Raw genomic sequence first — 22,657 nt, forward strand, 5'->3', positions numbered from 1 at the left:
ATGGCGAAAATACTGTATTTGTCGTCTGACTTGCTGACCCTTAATTTGTCCAACGTAGTCCCTTCACTCTTAAAATGAATGTGTTGAAAACTAAAAACAACTTGTGTGGTTTTAACACATACTGTATCTGTGTCCATATAGGGACAACAGATTTTGTATTGTTTCCAACACATTGCTTTTGTTATTCGTTACACAGTATGTGTTGAAAATAACACAACTTGCATTGTTTTTAACACATCTCTGTGTCCATATAGGGACAACACAGTTTGTGTTGTTTCCAACACATTTATTTTAAGAGTGTGCTTGTGCGACACACCTCCACGCTCAACTCACAGAAACATCACCTTGCTACTGATCCTACATGAATGTGTTTTGTTGGTTTGCTCGTCGCCTGTGCCGGGGCCGAGTGGTTGCCAGTGCCTGGTGATTAATTGCGACGGCGAGTGGAAAAGCGAGATCATTAGAGCCCTTCACACCCCCAATCTGTGCCCGGCGCTGCCCACTGAGTAGCCAGCTGTCTGAGCCTAACCTCCAATCCCCCCCCCGCATCCCTCCCCAGCAACGTCGTGTTCCAGAACACACTGTGAAGCTGGGGTGAGTGCACACACAGAGACATATAAACACTCACACACTCACACACACACACACATACACAACACACATACAGTAAGACTTGCAAAACAAACAAACTATTACACAAAAACAACACTGAGATTCAGACTTGCACACTCTCTGTACTCTGAACACTCTGTACTCTGTACTCTCAAACACACACTAATACACTACCTACACAAACACACACTAATACACTACCTACACGAACACACACTAATACACTACCTACACGAACACACACTAATACACTACCTACACGAACACACACTAATACACTACCTACACAAACACACACTAATACACTACCCACACAAACACACACTAATACACCACCTAGACAAACACACACATTCAGTCATACACACACTGTGTACACATACAGTAAATAGAAAAATATGTACACTATTAAAACGAATGTGTTGAAAACAACACAACTTCTCTGTGTCCAGATACTTTTACTTTAAAAAAAACGGCCTGATGGTGTTGACAAAAATAAAGTGTTGATTAAAATAAAGTCCTCTGCAATGTCTGCAGCAAGGAATTTGCATATCACCGGAGTTTGTCAACTCTAAAGTCGCACATCAATGGAAAGAAATAGTGTTGACATTGAGGGGAGTGTTCATTTATTTTCATTGTGTCCCCTAGGTTATATCTGTGGCCTGAAATGCCTTGTATGTGAAAAAAACTTCTTCCCGAAGCACTTTTGAATTTATTTCCTCAGCATATTAGGTCATATCGTAGATTATTATGGCCATGACAGTGACAATAACAATAAAAAGTTTTTGAACTTTAATGTCACTAATGCTGATCATTCAATGATTCATTTGAATTTAAATTTCTCAGCAAAAATTATATATGCGATTCATTTAGATTAATTAATCACATAGTATGTAATTAATTCGATTATTTCTAATATTTTTTAATTGATTGACAGCCCTATAAATATATATATATATATATATATACACACCAGAAAACTATGTAGCAACAGATGAAACTGATTTGATGAGTGCACTGAATACAACAGACATGGATCTACTGCATGTGATGTAAATATTTTATTTTCAAACAGTGCACTTTGATCAAAGGACCCTAAAAGAATTTATACACTGGACAGCACCAGCACACAGAGTTCCAGTCCAATCCATCTCCATAACGACACGGCTGGCACGGCCCTTTATGCCTCTGACCTGGGCTGACACCTCGGCTGTCAGGGAGCCGGCGCTTTCTCCACGGCCCGGAACACTCACGCGGTAAATTAAACGCCAGAGTGCCCAGTGGCACTCTGCTGCCAGGGCTACCCCTAAATCTGGCAGCTGGCAGCGTCGGTGGCTGCGTGCGACGCCGTAGATAACATTTATTGACAGGGGTGAGGGATGAATCAGCGTTTGCTGCGGTCGGAGGGGGAGGGGGGGCTGCAGCGGCTGCAGCGACGGTGGAGGTCTGATCACTGCAGCTTTGTGTCAACGTGCCATGGCGACCGAGTCTCAACCGCCAGCCAATCACAGCCTGTGCCTGTGGTGTGAGTCGAGTAGCCCCCAGCGATCCAAACACACGGCCAGCATTCAGATCAGTGGCCACACGCCCGCCAGCCCCGGACTTTCGAGGGCACAAATGTGCCCGCTACACAGCTTTACAGCTTCAGCACCACACTGAGCGTACATGTATGGCTTCACTTAAACCACCTCTGACAACTGATCAGAGTCAGTGAAAGGCAGTGGCACTGCACATTTGAGCATAAGGGGAAATAAGGCCACGCTGTAAAGGAAAATTATACACACACAGACTTTAGAATGGCCTGCTAACATGGTGTAACCTAAAGATGACTGAAAGTGGCCAGTGTACTCCAGTATGCTCACAAACACACAAGAAGCATGAGCAGAGGCTAAGCAATGCCTGTGGCATCCTATGTGTGTCCAAGGATGATGCCAAAAGATGTTCTCTATGTAGAATAGCCTCTTTCGGTCGTTACATACGCGACGCGATTACACATCTTTCCATCTTCGAGACGAGAGTGGATGACCCTCTACTAAAGTGCAGCAGGGAGACAGACAGATCTGTGACTGCCTCCAGGCTTAATATAGAGAGTGTGCATTTATGCAGATCACTCAGGCTCTGCCAGTAATGTCTGTGCGGGAAGTCGAAGAGGAGTTCAGCAACTCAAGAGGTGGGGGTGGGGTGGGGGTGAGTCAGGGGGGTGATGGGTGCATTATGAGGTAGGGGAAGGACGTTTGATTTATACCACTCGGCTCACATTTCTGCTGTCTCATGCCGTTATCGGCCTCTCGCGCACGGGGCAGGGCAGGGATGCAGAGGTGAGGCTGTTCCTCCATTTCTTTGTGGTGGAAAAGAGAGAGAGAAACAGAAAGAGAAAGAGAGAGAGAGAGAGAGAGAGAGAGAGAGAGAGAGAGAGAGGGAGAGAGAGAGAGCTCACACAGCAGGAACAGAGAGCAAGACGACATCAGCGGTATAGCTGAGGTTGGGAAGAAACTCACCACAAATGGCCAGTGCTTAGATAGCGCTTTTACCTCTCCACCGAGAACAGTTAGTGCTTTTACAGTCTGACTACAGTACAGGATACCACCCAAGGCCCAATATCCTTGAGAACGGCTCGGCATTAGAGAATAGCTCACGAGACTGCAGCTTTCTAGCCAGGAGGAGCTGTACCTGCATCAATATCCTTGTGATGGCCAGACTTTACTTTCCCCACCACTACCACCACTTCCTTCCACATTTCCAACTCTCCATATACTGAGACAGGCGGGTAGGAATGCCCATCCCAGCCCATAATCAAGCAGATAGCTCATGGATGGAGCAATAACTAAAGAACAGTGTCACAGTTGAAGTGTTGTGTTATACAAGTCAGACAGTAATGTGCCAAACTGTTAAAGGCTGTTCATACCAAGAACGATAACTATAATGACATAGAGCAAAAAAATATCGTTCTAACTAATATGAATGACAACGTCCACACGTAAACTATAACTACAGTATAACGACATGAAGAACGATATCGTTGGGGATCACTTTCAGAGCGATTTTGCGAAAGATAAAAAGCTGACAGCCAATCAGAACCCATCAAATTTTAGCCATTACATTCATCAAAACGAGGAGAGTCTTCACTTAATCGGTGGTCAGTGTGGATGCGTTTGTCGTTATAGCTATAGCTATCTTCATAGTTATCATTCCTGGTGTGAACGGCCCTTTACTGCTTACTGACTTCAGAGCACAACCTCCAGTACAGCACAGTGATAGTGGCACCAAGCAAGCATTGCTCCTCAACTGCAAACGGCTGTATATTTGCACAACCATCCTGCCAAGATGCCTGACTGGTTAACATGACCTCTCCAAGGCAAACGCCAAGACCCATACTGATACCAATGTTGGAGTGTAATGTACCGTAAAGATCCACACATGAAGAAAACGCCCTTTGATGAAGTTGCATGAGTCAGAATGTGTGGACATATGAAAGTGGACAGATCATTTATGCATGCTTCTTCTCGACTTAAAAATAGACACACACAAGACAGCGAGGCGGAGATGGGGGAGAATGGGAGAGGGGGCATGGAGAGGGTGTGTGTGTGTGTGTGTTTGTGTGTGTGTGTTGGGGGGGTGGTGTATGAAGAATTCCAGGCTGATCCCGGTTAATGGCATTTTCTCATCGCCCATTACATAATAACCTAATGACAGACAGCTAATCTTGACTCAGCTGACCAGCAGACCACTGTCATGCTGTGTGTGTGTGTGTGTGTGTCTCATGGAATTTACATTTCCAGTAATTACACAATGACAGTGTCAGAATAAAATAAAATAAATAAAAATAAAACAAAAACATATTTTCCCATGTGCCAAGTGTGGCCACAGCTCCATGTGAAGGGCTGTGGAGTTGGACAGCCTGTGAGTAGACATGACTGCTCTGTCAGTGTGCAGAGTGAAGTGTTTTGGGAGTAGAGTGTGGGCGAGTGGCGGTGGGCTTGTAAACAGCACACAGTGGTGCAGTGGAGTTGCAGCGGATTTGGCTCTCGCCTCATCAGGATTCTGAGCAGATAGTGTATAGCCAAGTCAGCGTGCTCCCCTCTTGCGCTCTCTCTCTTTATACACACACACACACACACGCGCACACACGCACACACACACACACACACATACACACACACACACACACACACACACACACACACACACTCTCTCTCTTTCAAACACACAACACACACACATAAACCCTGTCTCTGTCACACACACACACACACACACATACACACACACACACACACACACACACGCACACGCACACACACACGGAACATCTCTGTCCAATGCTGATGTTTCCTCTCATCTCCTCTTCTCTCTCTACCTCCCGCACTCTTTAGGTCTGTGCACTACACACACACACACACACACACACACGCGCGCGCACACACACACACACACACACACAGACACACACACCTCACACACACACACAGACACACACACCTCACACACACACACACACACACACACACACACACACACACACACACACACACACACACACTCTTCTTTTGAGCTACCCTTTGTGCGCCCAGCTCTTTTCTGTTCTGGGCTGGATGTGTTGGGCAGTAATGGCAGGGCCACTTCCCCCGAGGGCTAGTTTGAAGCAGCTGAGAGAAAGGAAAGAAAGAAAGAGAGAGAGAAACAGGAAGTGTTGGCAGCAACGATGGCAGATTTCATTAGGAATTCATCCAGGTTGTTCCCTTTTTCCCCCTTCCTTTCTCCGTTACTTAACCAGAATGTTGTTTCTGCCGTCAACACCTTCTAATGCTATGTAGTGATTCAGAGCACAGCATAATAATGTATAGTGACGATGATATATTTAGTGCATGACACACACACACACACACACACACACCTCACACACACACACAGACACACACACACACACACACAGACACACACACACACACACACACACACACACACACACACAGACACACACACCTCACACACACACACAGACACACACACCTCACACACACACACACACACACACACACACACACACACACACACACACACACACACACACTACGTGAAAGGGTAGGGGGTAAGCGTGGGTCAGTCTTAGCATGTGTATTAAAAATGTAATGCTGGGGGTGTCACCACTGACTAAAAGAGAATATGAAAAGTCAAGGCTAAGTCTATCTCAAGTTTCACATGCCATTTCGAAGTTGAACCAAGAAGCGACTAGCATTAGACTTTATATGTGTTGAGGGAGGCATAAGGGAGGCATTTCAGATATGGGCAAAAACACATATATTCAGTCCTACATACAGTAACAACCAGACCTACAGTAGGCATGAAAGTTCTTGAATTTCCCCTGGGGATCTTGAATTTCCCCTGGGGATCAATAAAGTATCTATCTATCTATCTATCTATCTATCTAAACAAATAAGAATCAGTCTCTCAAGACTACCACGGCAACCAACCAAACAGGGCACTGGACAGTCAAGCTGTAGTAGAACGGTAACCCTTTTGCAAACACACACATCTCTCTCTCGGTTACCAGACTAATAATTTCCACATCTCACAACATTGCAGATGGCTAATTTTTTTCTGAAAGGACAGGACCATCATCTCACATTTGTCATTCAGTGGGCAAACAGGGCCTCAGGTGGAAGAGGGCCTTAATGCACAGTCCACGGAGTGAGCAATGCTTATGAGATGCGCGCGCGCACACACACACACACACACACACACACACACACACACACACACACACACACACACACTCTCTCTCCCACACACACACACACACACACACACACACACACACACATTTATGCACACAGGGCCACGCCCCACTCAGTGAGCATCATCATCGCAGCATATGGATGAGTAGATAGCGATAAGTACATGACGCGTTCAGCCCTTTTCTCTCTAGCACAAAGCCCAGTCTGAGCTAAAGAGGGGCCCTTTCTCTGTGCACCAGAGTACAGTAACCAAGTAGAAGAGGGGTCAGAAGAAAGGCCACACTGGTCAATGGAACTAGAGAGTGGGGGGAAACAGGTCACACAGACAAAAACGATTCCTGAAAGGTTTCTGAAAGGATTCCTAGATGTTCTCTTGTTTTCCTAGTCTTGATTCTTAGATTCTTTTTGTTCATAAAGGTTCCACTACATCTAAAAACATTGCGAAAGTTTACACAAGTTCCTATTTATTGCCAATACATCCAAATAAAGGGACATGTGAATGGACAATAAAGGTCAACACACAAACCTATTAGCAGGATATTAATACTTCAAATACTCTTGAAAATTAAAACAAATAACATTTGAAAATGAAAGCTACAGTATTTTTCAGAAACAACCTCACTGATATCAGTCTGTAAGACTATTTTTTGCACTTGAAATTTGCATGTAAACAATACATTTATGAATAAAAAAAAGAATGTGATCTGGCACATTTTTGTATTTTAAGCAGATAATACCTCATTAGCAGATAATACCTCATCTCACTTTATAACCCAACCCATATACCAAACAACAGATTTTGCCTCATTCACTAACTGTAACTGAACTGTGCCTGTAACTTTCTGTACTGTTCACTCAACTATAGCCATCATGACCTAATGACATTGTACAACGCACGTTTACGCCCTAATCAGCAGAGTGGAAAACAAACCCTCTAGAAACTCTAGATATATCGAGTCAATTCATATATCTCCAGCTCTACATACCCTGCCAATGCATAACTATCCAGATGTCCTATACTTCTTGAATGCTCCTGAAGAGTATAAGTAAATATACTCTTTTGATCCCGTGAGGGAAAATTTGGTCCCTGCATTTATCCCAATCGGTGAATTTGTTAAACACTCAGCACACAGTGAACACGCAGCGAGGTGAAGCATACACTAATCCCGGCGCAGTCAGCTCGGGGAGCAGTGAGGGGTTAGGTGCCTTGCTCAAGGGCACTTCAGCCGTGCCTACTACTGGTCAGGGTTCGAACCGGCAACCCTCCGGTTACAAGTCCGAAGCGCTAACCAGTAGGCCACGGCTGCCCCTAAAGATTACTTTTTCGACCACGAAGGGACTCGAACCCTCAATCTTCTGATCCGAAGTCAGAAGTCAGAGCGCTGGAGACACTGAAGAGACGAGTTACGCGGCGCTGTGCTACGCTACGCTCTGCTGCCCGGCTATAAACATGACAGATGCTAAATAGAGGTCAGCCTGCTGTGTGATGTTAGCTGTGAGTTACAGTGAAATATAAAAGAGGAAATCAGAGGAAAAATGACACATACACACACACGCACACGCGTACACACACACACACATACACACACACACACACACACACACACACACACACGCCTGCTCTGCCAGGGCACTCTACTGACACTTCAAAAACACTCCACAAACAGCCACAAACAGCCCCCAAACGCAGGCACGCTACCACACACACACACACAACATGCACCTAGTTTAACCCACTCTGTGAGCACAGTGCAGGAAATAATGAGAGTGTGAGAGCAGGAGTAAAAGAGTAAAGTCACCTACCTCTGCTGTCGTGGTCCGGTCAGCGCGGCTTGGCTTGACCCGGCTCGGCTCGTGGCGGTGGGGATACGGCCAAGCGCAGGAGCCCTTCTGGAGCAGAGGGAAGGAGGGAGGGGAGCTGGCTTGGGCTCGGCTCCGGCACCTTCCGCTGCCACACTGGCTGCCTTGCAGTCTGCTCGGCTGATGGGGCTTCCGCTCTCCACCAACGTCTCAGCTCAGCACGAGTCAGACACCTATCGCGTGGACTGTGCGGTGAGGGTGTGTGTGTGTAAAAGAGAGTATGTGTGTGCATGCATGTGTGTGTGTGAGTGAGGGGAAGAGAGAGAGAGAGAGAGAGAGAGAGTATGGGTGTGTGTGTGTATGAGTGTGTGTGAGAGAGAGAGTATGTGTGTGTGTGTGTGAGTGAGAGAGAGAGAGAGTGTGTATATGTGTGTAAAAGAAAGAGGGAGAGAGAGAGAGAATGTGTATATGTGTGTGTGTGTGTGAGTAAGAGAGAGAGTGTATACAGTATGTGTGCAAAAGAAAGAGAGAGGCAGAGAGAGAGAGGTGTGTGCAAAAGAAAGAGAGAGGCAGAGAGAGAGAGAGAGAGAGAGAGAGAGAGAGAGAGAGGTGTAATTGAGTAAATGAAGGGGGGAGGAAGAAGAGAAGAGAAGAGAGAGAGAGAGAGAGAGGGCCAGTGAGAGATGAGGAGAGAAGATAAGAACGCATGATTGCAGTGGGTGAGCAAGCTGAAAGACTGACTAAGAGTCAGCGCCACTCAGGATGAATAAAAACACCAATGTACCCTAAAGCTAAGAGCACACACATTATCCAAACACACAGACACACAGAGACACACACACACACACACACACACATTAACCCTCCTCCTCCCACACACACACACACACACACACACACACACACACACACACACACACACACACACACACAACACACACAACACACACACACACACACACACACACACACACATTAACCCCACTCCTCCCACACACATACACAAACAAAAACATACAAAAACATATCATCCACACATCAAATCGCATATAAATATAGATACTGTATGGCAACTTACTCTCACATAAAAAACTGTAGATGTTGATGATATCAGCTTCAGAGGACTCATCCAATCACACTGGAGCAGAAACCAGCACACGCTCACAATTCTCACACCCATAGTGTGTCGTCAGTCGGGGGATTTCGAAGAATTAATGAAAAGAGTCTCTCACAGAAACCAATCTGAGCGTGTGTGTGGGCCAGGTAGTGTTGCCTTGGAGTGCGCAGTGTGTTACAGTCCGGTTAACCTTAATGCATTTTAAAAGCACCAAGGGGGTAGAATGAGTGAGGGAGGAGGAGGAGGAGGAGAGGGGAATCAACGAGGGAACTTGAGGAGTTGCAAATGAGATTCCTTACTCCTCTAACAAGCCGTATTGAAATCTGTCTCTTTTTCTCTCTTTCTCACTCTGTCTCTCTCTCCGTGTCTAGCTGGCGTAGCGGTCTGGTCTCTCTCTCTCTCTCTGTCTCTCTCTCTTTCTCATTCTGTCTCTCTCTCTCTCTCTCTCTCCGTGAGTGGCTGGCGTAGCGGTCTGGTCTCTCTCTCTCTCTCTCTGTCTCTCTCTCTTTCTCATTCTGTCTCTCTCTCTCTCTCTCTCTCCGTGTCTAGCTGGCGTAGCGGTCTGGTCTCTCTCTCTCTCTCTGTCTCTCTCTCTTTCTCATTCTGTCTCTCTCTCTCTCCGTGAGTGGCTGGCATAGCGGTCTGGTCTTGTCACACTATCACCCCACTTCAAACTATCACCTGTCTCCAAGCGGCGGCACAAAAAAGGGAATTGGCACTCTTTTCAAAGTGCAGCTCCAGTTTCTGTGCGAGTGTCTGTACCATTCAGCATTTTGATGTAACTTCCCCCTCCACACACACACACACACATACACACACACACACACACACACACACCTCAACTATCCCCTTCACAGGAAGAAGGTCATCACTGCCACTGTAAAGTTCACTTTGACTGGAGGGCACACACACACACACACACACACACACAGAGAGAGAGGGGGAAAAATAGTTGAGAGAGGCCCCTTAGGGTGCTGGAGTGCCAATACCACTCTCATCCGCAAAGTGATGAATTCGCAGCAAAACGTCTCAACTATTTTTCATGAAGGGGCTCAGGGAAAACATGGTGGATTTGTCAAGCCTGACTTTGAAGCACTGCACCAAGTTGTTTTGGAGGGGAGTTGCATTCAATGTTTTGCAGTGTGGGACACTACACCCATATTTAGCAAATGTTTACTAAATCAATGAAAGTCATTGTTCTTGTATATGATTAAATATTTTTCTGAATTCAGGTAAAGGGTAATTGGAAGCAGGCTGACGATAACAATGTGTATTACACCAGTCAGTATAACACAGAGTAACAGCCCAAAGGACATTCTGTACATTAAGAACCTCTAAAGGCTCAGCATCAGAGGAGCAGTCACTGACTGTGACTGACTGACTGACTGCACTGACTTTTGTAAAAGTATCTTTGCCTCCAGTCAGTTTTGGCAAGTAGCAAATGCCATGCATCAGCAACTGCAGTAAAAGATGAGAAGGGGCATGAATATATGAGCGCGTGCACACACACAAACACATACGCACACACACACACACACACACACACACATGCAGAGACAAGATGCATTGCACAGAGTACCATAAGCCTCACAAATGAAGACTAATTTTCCTCACAAAGTCCCATTTTTCATCCATGTCACTGAGAGATGCAACACAAACCATTTCACGTGTGCAGTGAGAGGCCAGGTGCGGAGGCGAGTTCGCTATTACAGTAATCAGCAACTCATCACAGCTCAAGGACAAGATACGGACCTGTTGTGTGGAACAGAGGAGGAGGTGGAGGAAGAGGAGGAAGAGGAGGCTGGAGCCAGCTGAAATGCTAACTGCAATGTAAGACGTAGTGTAGGAGAGGAGACTGGGGTGCTGAATGGACAGCTACTGTTTTGTCATCACATTTCCCCCCTTTATTAATGTCTCAGACACTCTGCAGCTGGGCGGATCTGGACTGCTGTAACCTTTGTGCAGCACACTGGCAACTGTGCACAGCAATGCTACTATTTAGCTCACTGCCCACTTTTATAGGCCATGACAAAACAAAACAAAAAGCTGTGGCCATTGTGTTGTGTTGTGTGAACGTTTTAGAAAAAAATCACATCCATTAGAAAAAGAGTGAAATGTGCAATAACTACTTTCTTAGTTTTTCAGTCTCATCAAACAATCTGAAAATAAAAAAAATCATCATTTACTTTTGTCATCATTGCAATTCTGTACAATTCTTCTACATGTGAATGGTGGTCAGCTCTTTAGGGGTCCATTTCAATTTAGGACCAAATTTATTTGGTGCACTGACAGGCTCAAATTTCAGGCTTCAGACTCACTGCTGGAAATAAGTCAAGTGAAGAGTAGTGTGGTGATGTCCCATGTCACATTATTATTGTGCAGAGTTACGCATCAGACATTTGACCACAACTTTATGTAGAGAAGGGCATGGCCAGAGCATTGGACATCTAATTACCCTGTAAAGTTCACTACAAAGTGTTTTCTATCTGCTTTAGGTCTACTGATGTTTAATAAAAGACGTGCTGAAGTATCACATTGAAATGCATCGCATGGTCCCATTTAATGCAGATGAACGTTCTAGTCTTACCACTGATACTATCCAGCATGCTGTGCTGTGTCTTAGTAGGCCTTCTGCACGTCTGACAGGACAAAAAAAAACTGAAATCTGAAATGCCTGTTATATCTGCCTCTTTAAAAACTCAAAAACACACCACAGACTATCTGAGTCTTGACATGAGAGCATTGTATGACTGTCAAATTAAAACTCACGAGGTCAAGTCTGACCTGTGCCCTGCTGGCTTTCCAGTGAAGCATTTAGTTTCAGTTTTGCCCATGAAATGTGATGACAGAGACGGGTAAACGTATCCTCCAGGGACAGAGTGTCAACGGGTAAAACGGATAATGTTCGGCACTCATCCTAAACTAATACCACTTTTACCTATCAAATCCTGACGCGGTGTCATGTGAAGTCTGTCAAAGAAGTCTGATAGCCTGTTGAACTTACAACTTCACTTGGGTTAGTTTACAAGATGTGATGTGTCAGTTATGCAAATTATGAACGATTATGAATTAGATATAGCATGACCCAATATCGTGTAGCCTGTCAGAACATCTTTGAAAATTCTTAACAGGGATTCTCTAGGCTACTCCCTCTTTTCTCTACTTGCGCTGTCTCAATCGATACAATCTAGAGGTCACCATTCCTTCTCCCCTCCCGTGCGGTGATGATGCTTAGCCACTACTGCTACTTCCCAGTGAGAAGCTATGAGACAAAACACTACAATTAACTGACTGACTGAATCGGGCTACAAATGGCAAGCTATTTGTAGACGCTACAAGTGGACCTGCAGGTTTCCGAAACCAGACAGTCGCCTACTTACCACCACTGAATTATTTATCTATTCTACACAAACGTTAGGACAAGCCAGGTATTGTCGTTTAAATTCCCTGGCTTCATGGCAACACCTGTGTTGGAGAGTTGACGTTTTTGGTTAGGTTAATGAACTTTGTGATTTTCTAGTGTCTTCCAATAGAAGAAAATTACGGTGCCTACCTGCGATGTCACTCAGCTGTCAACTCGTAAGTACTTTTGATGGAATAACCCGATGCGATGGAATTTCATATCCAAATATTGTGTTTTGATTTCACCTAGTTGGCATCATCACCATGCGTAGAGCTCAGCCGGTGTTATTGCCATTGGGCTTCGTGGATTCCAATCGAATCACAACTATTCCGCTATTGGTCTGTAGTGCTGTCGGTGTATTGCACAAGCGATCGACTGTCCAAACGTCATATCTAATTTTCCCGAAGTTGCCATTTTCAATAGGGTACAGACATTGTCAATTTCGCGTGCCTCGCTATCATTGGTTCGTGGCTCGACGGCAAATCTGTATCTGTCTCATTCTGGAACATTTTCCTAAAGCGTCAACGTAAGGTAGGCATTAACCCATAAGTGCATGTGAAATTACAGTATGTTGCCATTATTATTATTTTTTTCGTTAGCCTTGGTACAGGTACCTGGTGTGTTTTAATCCATTGCCTCCTGCTTACTGTAGGCAGATATAATTAAAAGCGAAGAGTAAGCTAATGAGGCGCATACAATTCCAGAGATGATTTTCAGGTTGGCTGTTTTGTCTTTGAATTTGGCATACAGTATAGCCTACAACTGAGAATATGATTTGACGTGCCACTCACCATGAAGTTGGGTACACATGAAATAGCTAGAAATTCCCATGTTTTTTTTTCTAACTACAAACATAAGTATCAATGTTTTAAAACAACAGACACAAAGAATATAAAAAATAGTGCTAGGCTACCCTGGCGAGAGTTCAGACCCAGATACATTTACCTTTTTATTTTTCTCTCATAGTAACCGTTCTCAATGTCAAGAATGGAGACTGGGTTTTTCGTGTAGCAAGATGGCCCTCTGCAGGATGTTATGGTAACACGCTACACTACATGAATAAACAGCATAGAACCATTGTGAAATACATACAATGATATTGTGAAATAGCCTACCTATATCCAGTCAGAAGTGTGAACAACCAAACAGATCAGATAGCCTACAGATAAGGCTTGTGTAGGCTCTTTGTAGCTGAAAGAAATCTAGCACATTACACTGTTCGCTTGGTCATAAAAGAATATTATTAGAGTCATGCATAATGTTACAATAATTTTTCAGGTTGTGCATATCCATGATACAATATTTCAATAAATTGTTGAATTACATGTAGCCTATAAATAATTTGTGACAATTTATGCATGCTTAGACTGTCAAAGGTCAGAGAAAATGATTGATAAAGTGTCCTATCATTCTGCTCTGTCTAAGACAAAACACCCTGACATTTCATTGGATTTAATCTATTATATATTCTATTACAGACACCTCATAGTTTATGAAGTGTTGATCATAGTGTGACACTGCGACATTAATTCAGGTGCCATTACGGAATTTAAATGCTACATGGGTTAGATGAAATATCTATGTATGTAGTAAAATATCTGTGTATGATATTTATATGTAATTCACATATGATATCTCCACTGTGTATGCTTGTATGCATGACTCTAACCTTGCATATGCATTTTAATATGTTGCCCAACTGCCACATAAATATACTGTTGACATTGATCTCAGACAACCACCAGAGGGAAGTAAGTAACCACTCAGTCACACGCTGTGTGTGTGTCTGTGTGTGTGTCTGTGTGTGTGTGTGTATTTGTGTGCCATCAGAATGCTGAGTGTGCACACAGTCCTGTACTTTGGCCTTTTTCTGTAAAGACACATGTCAGCTGGGATTGCGTTTTAATATTGAACACACAGTCTATGAATTTCAAACATGAATCATGTTTCACCAATGAGTATCCCAGATTCAGATGTCAGAGCCATTTTATTTGTTCGTGTATACCGGGGTGGGTTGCAGGAGGGGAGGTTAAGTAGGTCCGTGTCGGTAAGTCTACGGGGAGAGAGGCATAGCCAGACGCTACCGGGGGAGAGGAAGGCCTCACCAGGTTCTGGAGCTGGAATTACAGTCGGATGCAAATCCCAAGTTGAGCGCCCGCAGATTTAATAAGCAGGCCCTTGTCCCAATCTAATGCGGCACTGTGCATTCTACTGCATTGATACATTCCCTATTTGTGGTGTCTTAAAAGAGCCCAATGAAACAACGGATTAAACAAAGATTTGGGATGCTACAGCCAGCCTATTTTCTACGTGTCTGTTCGCAAATCCACAAGCCGGCAATGATTACCAAAATGTGCAGCTGGGAGGATCTTTTGAGCTCGCCGCACAGGCATACACCAGCTATTTTCCCTAAAGAGGCACTTATTTATTTTTTTTATTCATCACAAAAGGAGCTTATGGTGCGCATATGATCATACTGTGGCGACGCTTATTAAACTAGCTTGTAAACCAGGTAACCTCGCAAGAATGGGGATTAGGTTGGGAAACACTGACGATGCAAATTCGCCTGCTGTGCCATCTGTGCAACGCTGCAAACTTAAATCAGCCATGGCGAGCGCATCCGTCTAAATATCCAACTTTCTTTTCTAGCCCTCTTTGTTGTTGTAATGCAGAGAAAAAAGCCATTCCAGCAGCAAGAGGCGCTTGAACAAAAAGCCTTTTGTAAACTAATTACTCTCCAGGCTATTCTTCCCCCTTGCTCTGGAGCCCATGTGTTTTTGTTTGTTTGTTTGTTTGTTTGTTTGTTTGATTGTTTGTTTTTATTGCAATCAATAGAGTTGCATTTTTCTTTTTTGTTTTCTTTTTATTTTAATGAGCCATGATCTGCCTGACAGTGCCTGTCTGCACTGGAGAATAATATTCACTGGGAATGATATCATCTTAAATCGTCTCAACGTGGTGAGAGAGTTTTCTCTCTTTCAAATGCTATCAAGATGCAGCCAATTATGTACACTACCACTGTATATCTCACCCATCTCTGATAGCACACACACACACACACACACACACACATACACACTCACACACACACACTTGTGAGCTCAGTATGGACAGGAAGTTACCACTGCAGGAACAGCATTTCCTGCTCAACGTGATAACACGGCCCTCACACACCACACCATGGCATGAGTCAACATTCCACACACCAACTGTTCCCAGAAAATATTACCGAGTTTCAGTATACCAGATCAGTAATCCAGATGAGGGGTGGTCTGAAAATGCATTCTATATATTTCACCATTTGCCAAATGGGATCACGAACCCCCCCTAGACTCCCCACGGTCGCTCAAGCACAGGGCTCAAGGGTGATAATCTACACCAGATCTAATGATAACAGGCATGCTGCAAAAACACAGCCTTGTAATAAGTGTCGAGTGCTGTGATCCCTGGCTGGCAGATCAACATGAGCATGTTTTCAGATTGCCTATCAGTGGTACAATAGAATAGTTAAGCCAGCTGTCTCATTGCCCGATGGACCACCTTGGTTATAAGTAGGAAAGACCCACTTGGCTGCAGCATTAAGGCAATATGTTTGTAAAGACTAAGAGGCTGTTTTGAGAGTTTTGACTCTGATGTAAAGGGGAATCACAACAAATGCTGATTCTGCAATTGATTAATTAAATAGCCCTAATAAGTCCCAAAATAAATACTTAATGCATAGTTTTAAAAATATGTTTATTTATTTTTTTTAAATAAGGGTTGCACATTTTTCAGGTACCTACTGCATTTTGTATCCCATGCATTGATATCAATGGATGTTACTGAGATCATATTGATAAATATGCCTGTGTAAAACTCTGTTTTCCCTCATCTGACTATGCTGAGGGAGATCATTATGCAACAACTCTGACAAATATTTGAAAGTGGATAAGCTACCAGTATTGTTTGATTTAAGTACAAATATGGGGAGAGTGTATTGTTAAATTACCAACCTACCTGGTTTATAAAAATGAGCCAAAATGTGTGTAATAACATATTTTATTTGGTGTCTCAAAACATAGCCTGTTATCTGCTGCACTTAAGCATCGATTCGCTCGCCTCTGTGGCCCCTGGGGGTTAAGACATTTCACAAGATTTCACAACAGCCCCACGTGCTTCATGTCAATCTCACCGAGGCTCAGATCAACACCTCTTCAGTCGCTCACCCTGTCCTGTGCTACCGTTTGAACACCCACAGAAAGGAATGTCTTCAAACACAGAGGTGGGGCGGGGGGGGGGGGGGGGGGGGGGGGGTGGAATGTGTCCAAGCACACGGCGAGAGGGCAAGGAACCTCCAGCAGGAACCAGCTGAAGTGAAAGCTGAATGGTGTAAATTTAATAAAGACATAGAGATTAATCCAGTGACTCACACTTCCTCAAGCTTTCAGGAGGCCTCTTCTGCCTCTCTCTCACTTTCTCGCTCTCTCTGTCTCTCTCTCTCTCTCTCTCTCTCTCTCTCTCTCTCTCTCTCTCTTTCTCTCAGTGTTCCCCTCACTTAAGGAGTAGTCTGATGTCTTCATGGTTTGATTTATTTGAAACGCTTCATATTGAAATGCTCACATTTTTGCCTCTAAATGACCTGGTAACTGGAAGCAAAAGTTGGAGATTTTGTCTTTGAATATCCTCATGGCTTTCTGCAAATTGCTGCTGGTGCTCTGTAAAAATATGATCCATCTGAAATTCCTTGCACCATCCTATGGGTATACAGAATGTATAATATAATATACATAATATTATTTATTATATATAGGATATTATAATGCATGTGTATACACACACACACACATACATACATATATACACATATTGTATATATATACATATATATATATATACTGTATAATAATGTAATGTACATATGTTTGTGTAATACTGTATATATATGATACTGTATATGTATACATACAATGGACACAACATCCAGGAGCAGCCATTGTTTATTTACCAATTCACTTCACTAGATATTTCTAAATATTGCACTGCTCTTGTCATGCCATCTATGCTATTTTGACGTGAGAGTCGTAAAATCACCAGTGCTCAACAGGCACGGTTATGGGCACGGCTCTCCCTGCGCTTTACGGGAGGATTCATGGGGCATCCTGAGAGAAGCGGACTGGTGAACACCCGCTTCTGTGCCCCCTGGGACCCCTAAAGACCAGACGGTGAAGGGGAACAAGTGGGCAGTTGAGGCTGTGACTGATGGGCTAGCGCTTCCCCAGCACCCTTCCCAAAGCCCCGCTCTCCAATTCCTCACCCAGAGCATTTTGTTCACACGGTAGCCATCTTAAAGTGCATCAGCCTTTATCTTGTAGTTGGCTCAGGACATACATTAGGTAATGTCGTTTGCTGCATACACACTGGTCTTCCTGGACATATGGATGCCATCAATCCTCCATCCCTCTCCTTTTTACCTCTCTTGCACCCCTGTCCTTCCCACGTGAAGATTTACATCCAAACATCACGGCAATGTGTTTTATATATTTATTTTATTTATTTATTTATTTCCAGCTGCCTGTTTTTTTCCTGAGTCCTCATCACACCGACATGTCTGCATTTGGCTCCTTAGTCATGGTAGGCAGGCTTCTCATGGCAGGGGCATGGTGTTTAAAGAAGAAAAGGCGCTTCTGTTAAAACTTGGCTAAGTTTACATGTCTGTCCACACTGCATTAGCAAGACAAGATCATGATGTTCTGTTTTTCTTTCTGTTCTCTCGGGTGCTGATGGTGTATGTATGTGTGTGTGTGTGTGTGGTGGTGGGGGGCGGGGGGTTATATAAATAATATACAAGATGCAGGACTTCAATAAAAATGCCTTATCAATTATCATGTGTGTATAGCTTGGCGCACCACTGATTTATCTTTCTATGAAATAAAGACATTTTATCATCTGGAGAAAATACATTCTTGAGTGGTTTCTTTCATCACAAAAATAACTCAGGGTTTAGGACAAGTGGTTTTGAAATATTCTTTCACTTTCTAAAACTAAAACCACAACAAAGAGCACACATAGGGTACTTTCTTCTCGGGTATTCACAAAGGGACAAGAAATATGTCAATTCAAGCCCAAGGCTCAACTATTTTTTCCATGCCATGGTGAACTGTTTCATTCATACAGTCTTTGAGGTGTAATTTCTCTGTTACTAGAGGTGATTTTACCTTCAGACATTTTTAGTCTTGTAAGCAACACTACAGTCTTTCCCGAAAGGAAGCAAGAACTAATGCTGCAATTATGCACAAACCCTTCGACATTCATTACTTTGTATTTTTTGTTAAACTAAAAAAAAAAAATCAACCTGCTGGGTCTGTGGAGGTTCTGAATTTTGAAATGAAGTTCTTCTAAGCAACATATTTCAACAGAAAAAAAACATTTACTAACAAAAATGATTACATGGAATATTGGTTGCTGACTTAAAAGGGTTTCTTTTATTTTCTTTCCAAACAGTGTCCACCACAACATCATAACACCTGAGCAGAAAGGAAAAGGGGGAAAAGTTTTCCAAATATCCCAGTGTTGTGAAAAAGAGTAGTGTCTCTCTCTCTAGCTGTTCAGCACAGATAAGACTGGATGAATGTCTTCTGACCGACTAAAAAGGAAACCCTGTCAGACGACTGTTATCCACAGTATTTTGCGATAGACTAAAACAAAGCTTCAAACTTCTGACTGAGGCCTTCAATATCTCTGGCTCAGGAAACATCAGAAAGGTGACATTTCAGCAACCTCATCAAGATCCAACAGTAGCCATGTCCGTCCAGCAATCAATTATTTATGCATAATACCACACCAAGATGTAAGAAATTAATCAAGTCCGAATCCCACCCCCTCTCCTCCTCTTTCCCATGAAAAGAAGCCATTACGTCCCATTGCTGGACAGCCATGAATGGAAAACAAATGTCTTGGAGGAGAAAAGAAAAAAGTAGGAAAAAGTTTTTCATTGTGGGTGGAGAAAAAGAAAGAGACAGAGAGAAAGAGAAAGAAAGAGTGAGAAAGAGAGAAAGAGAGAGAGAGAGAGAAAGAGAGAGAGGCAGAAAAAAGCTCACTTGAAGTAAAGGACAGATGTTTCTTCATCTACTTCCTCTACTTCCCAAGCAGCCAATCTCCTCACTGCAGCTGGCCTGTGCAGTGTACATACACACAGACAGGCGAAGCACCCCGCTGGCCTCCTGCCTCCTGCCTCTATCTCCTCTCCTGACATGGCTCAGGGCCTCACAACAGAAGGGAAAACACACACAACTTTGCAAACACTTCCCTTCTCGGTGTTTGTGTTTTAGTCTGCTATCTGGTCAAGCTGGCACTTGCTGTAAAATTATTTTCATTTTATTTTGCATCAGACAGAGCACTGGTGGCGCAATGGGAGGAAAAAATTAATATGTAAAATATGATAATATATATATATATATATATATATATATATATATATATATATATACATATACTGTATATATACACGTATACAGTAAATATATGTGTGTATGTATACAATCTGAAAGCACATTAACAATGATTTATTTCAATAGTGTTTCTGGTAACTTTTGTTTTAATCTTTTTATTATTTTGCACAGTATCTCTTGTAATTGTTAAGATGCCCCATGCAATGTTATCTTTATAAGACCGTATGTGAGGCATCATTAAACCCCACAGAGGACAGCCCCTGTGCTGTCCTGTACTCCCCCACTGAAGTCCTGCTCTAATTCCCACTGGCACAGTGACCAGGCAGACGAGGCGTTGGAGGCTGGGGAAAGTTTGCATAAAAGGCACTGACGAATCGCACTGATTCAGTTTGTTTAAATTTTGAACGGATACTCGTCCCTTTAAGAGGGGTGAAAATTGATGTTTCAGCCAATTGACCGATGAGCCTGTACATTCACTCACAGAGGCGTTAGTGCACTGGACAGGCTCCCTCCCCCTCCTCGCTCTCTCAGGCCAATGGGACTCGGGCATGGGGAGGTTGCCGCGACAACCATTCCCTCCCAACCTCCCACCCAACCCCGCCACCCCCCACCCCTCCCCTACCAGACCACCACCTTCACCCAGGCAGCCCAGGCAGAGGGTGGTAGACAGGCTGCAGTCTGGGCTCCCGTGGAGGTGTGGAGGAATCTAGCAGTCATCTCCAGCAAGTGTGCCACTAAGCATGGCCTCTTCCTGCTCCTGGCCTGCTTGTGTGTGTGTGTGTGTGTGTGTGTGTGTGTGTGTGTGTGTGTGTTTGTGTGCATGTTGTGTTGTTTGCTGTTGTAGAAAATGACTGTGCTTCTCTAGTGAAACCTCTCTGTAAATATAATATAATAATATAATAATAATAATAAAGCTTTATTTGTATAGCACCTTTCATACACAGAATGCAGCTCAAAGTGCTTTACATTTGAAGCATGTAACACAATAATAGTCAGTCAGTCATTATCAATCACTTTTCTTTGCTGTTTATGATATACTCAGCAACATATCAAAAATATAGAAAATGACGTCTTAAGACTGGCAGCCTTAACCCTTTATAACCTTAACCCTTAATATACTGCACCTGTGGTGTAGTTGGAAGAAAATACAACACCAATTTGATTGTTTCTTTTCCCAGAGAATCTCATTTTCAATAGCAGATTTATTTCATGGCCAGTTTAGGTAATTGTGCTTGCTCAATAATAGATAGATAGATAGAGATAGATAGATAGATACTTTATTGATCCCCAGGGGAAATTCAAGGTCTCAGCAGCATACAGACAACACAAACACATTCTTTAACAGCAGAAAGAGTAATTAAAGTATATAATATAAAATAATAGTAGAGTAAAGGCTGATTTCACATTTTCTCTTAAACCCCTATGTTTGAAACTATTGGAAGGAATGACATGCGATGTAATGCCTTACTTTTTCAACAGAGGGCACCCTTATCAATTATTAGACTAAGGCAGACTAAAAAGTGAAAATAAGCGCCATTGTGCCTTTGTCAGCATGCAGGTCTAAAAGGTCATCCGCACAGACACTTCTCAGCTAAACACCCTTCTGTCCTGAAATACTGAAATTATTCCTGTGGTCTCTCGGTGAGAGGATCTAAAATGTGTTCCGTCTCACACAAACAACAAACACTCAATGCCCAGAAATCAAGTCAGCTGTACAGTAACACCCCTTGTTCACAGACACATACATATGCAACATCTCTGCAGCGTATCTTAAATCAAATGCACCCCTGCAGACAGACCAAAACATCCTCTTCCCCCTCATTGAAAACAGTGATAACAGAGCAGGACAGAGAGGCACTGCAAAGCTCCAGACAAGAGCATGATAGGTCCTCTGTACAGTGTGTGAGTGTGCTGGTGATTACAGCGGTGGCACACAGAGGCAGGAGCCGTTGCAGACGGTAGCAAAGGGCTGAGTGTTTTGCTACTGATATGTCTCCATGAAAATGTATTTGCGTAAACCAGGCGTTTGGCAGACAGGCAACAAAAGAAGCCCCATGCCACCTCGTCTAACGATTAAGAAGTGTCTCTCAGGAAACGTTGTGTTGCTTTTAAACACTAATATGGAATGTGGGGAGTGTTGGGGGACTAGAGGGGGTTGTGGGATGTGATGTGTGTGTGTGTGTGTGTGTGTGTGTGTGTGTGTGTGTGTGTGTGTGTGTGTGTGTGTGTGTGTGTGTGTGTGTGGGGGGGGGGGGGGTAGGATGCAGTGAGGTTGGGGTGGGAGGGCGGTCTTCAAGGGGAGAAGGCGGCAAAAGAGCCACTGACAAGCTGACTTGTCCATCTTTATTAGCGAAATCCAGCACAGAAAACGGATCCCCTGGCTTATCAGCATGGTGCGCTCTGTAGTTTGTGCCTGAGCCAGAGGTCGATCAGAGACATGCCACCAAATTATAGCACTGTAGCCTTATTATGGTGATGAAGGAGATGAACTGGAGGGGGGGAGAGTGCGTGTGTGAGAGAGAGAGAGAGAGAGAGAGAGAGAGAGAGAGAGAGAGAGAGAGAG

The 22,657-nt window shown here is 43.7% G+C and overlaps 1 protein-coding gene and 1 long non-coding RNA gene across 2 annotated transcripts in view; one reads left to right on the forward strand and one right to left on the reverse strand.

The window, feature by feature from the left end:
• Positions 1–12,940, reverse strand: part of kcnab2b (potassium voltage-gated channel subfamily A regulatory beta subunit 2b) — a 74,323-nt gene extending 61,383 nt beyond the window's left edge. Inside the window, exons 1-2 of the mRNA XM_042097371.1 lie at positions 12,818–12,940; positions 8,151–8,392 (exon numbers count right to left, since the gene is read on the reverse strand). The gene's annotated coding sequence lies outside the window, so the exon portion shown is untranslated. The remainder of the gene's footprint in view (positions 1–8,150; positions 8,393–12,817) is intronic.
• A 4-nt stretch (positions 12,941–12,944) lies between these two features.
• LOC121713102 lies at positions 12,945–13,992 on the forward strand. Its single transcript, XR_006032739.1, has 2 exons — positions 12,945–13,198; positions 13,634–13,992. It is a non-coding gene; the product is annotated as an uncharacterized LOC121713102 (long non-coding RNA).
• The last annotated feature ends 8,665 nt before the right edge of the window (positions 13,993–22,657 follow it).

This window comes from Alosa sapidissima, chromosome 7, assembly GCF_018492685.1.
Source record: "Alosa sapidissima isolate fAloSap1 chromosome 7, fAloSap1.pri, whole genome shotgun sequence".
NCBI lineage: Eukaryota > Metazoa > Chordata > Actinopteri > Clupeiformes > Clupeidae > Alosa > Alosa sapidissima.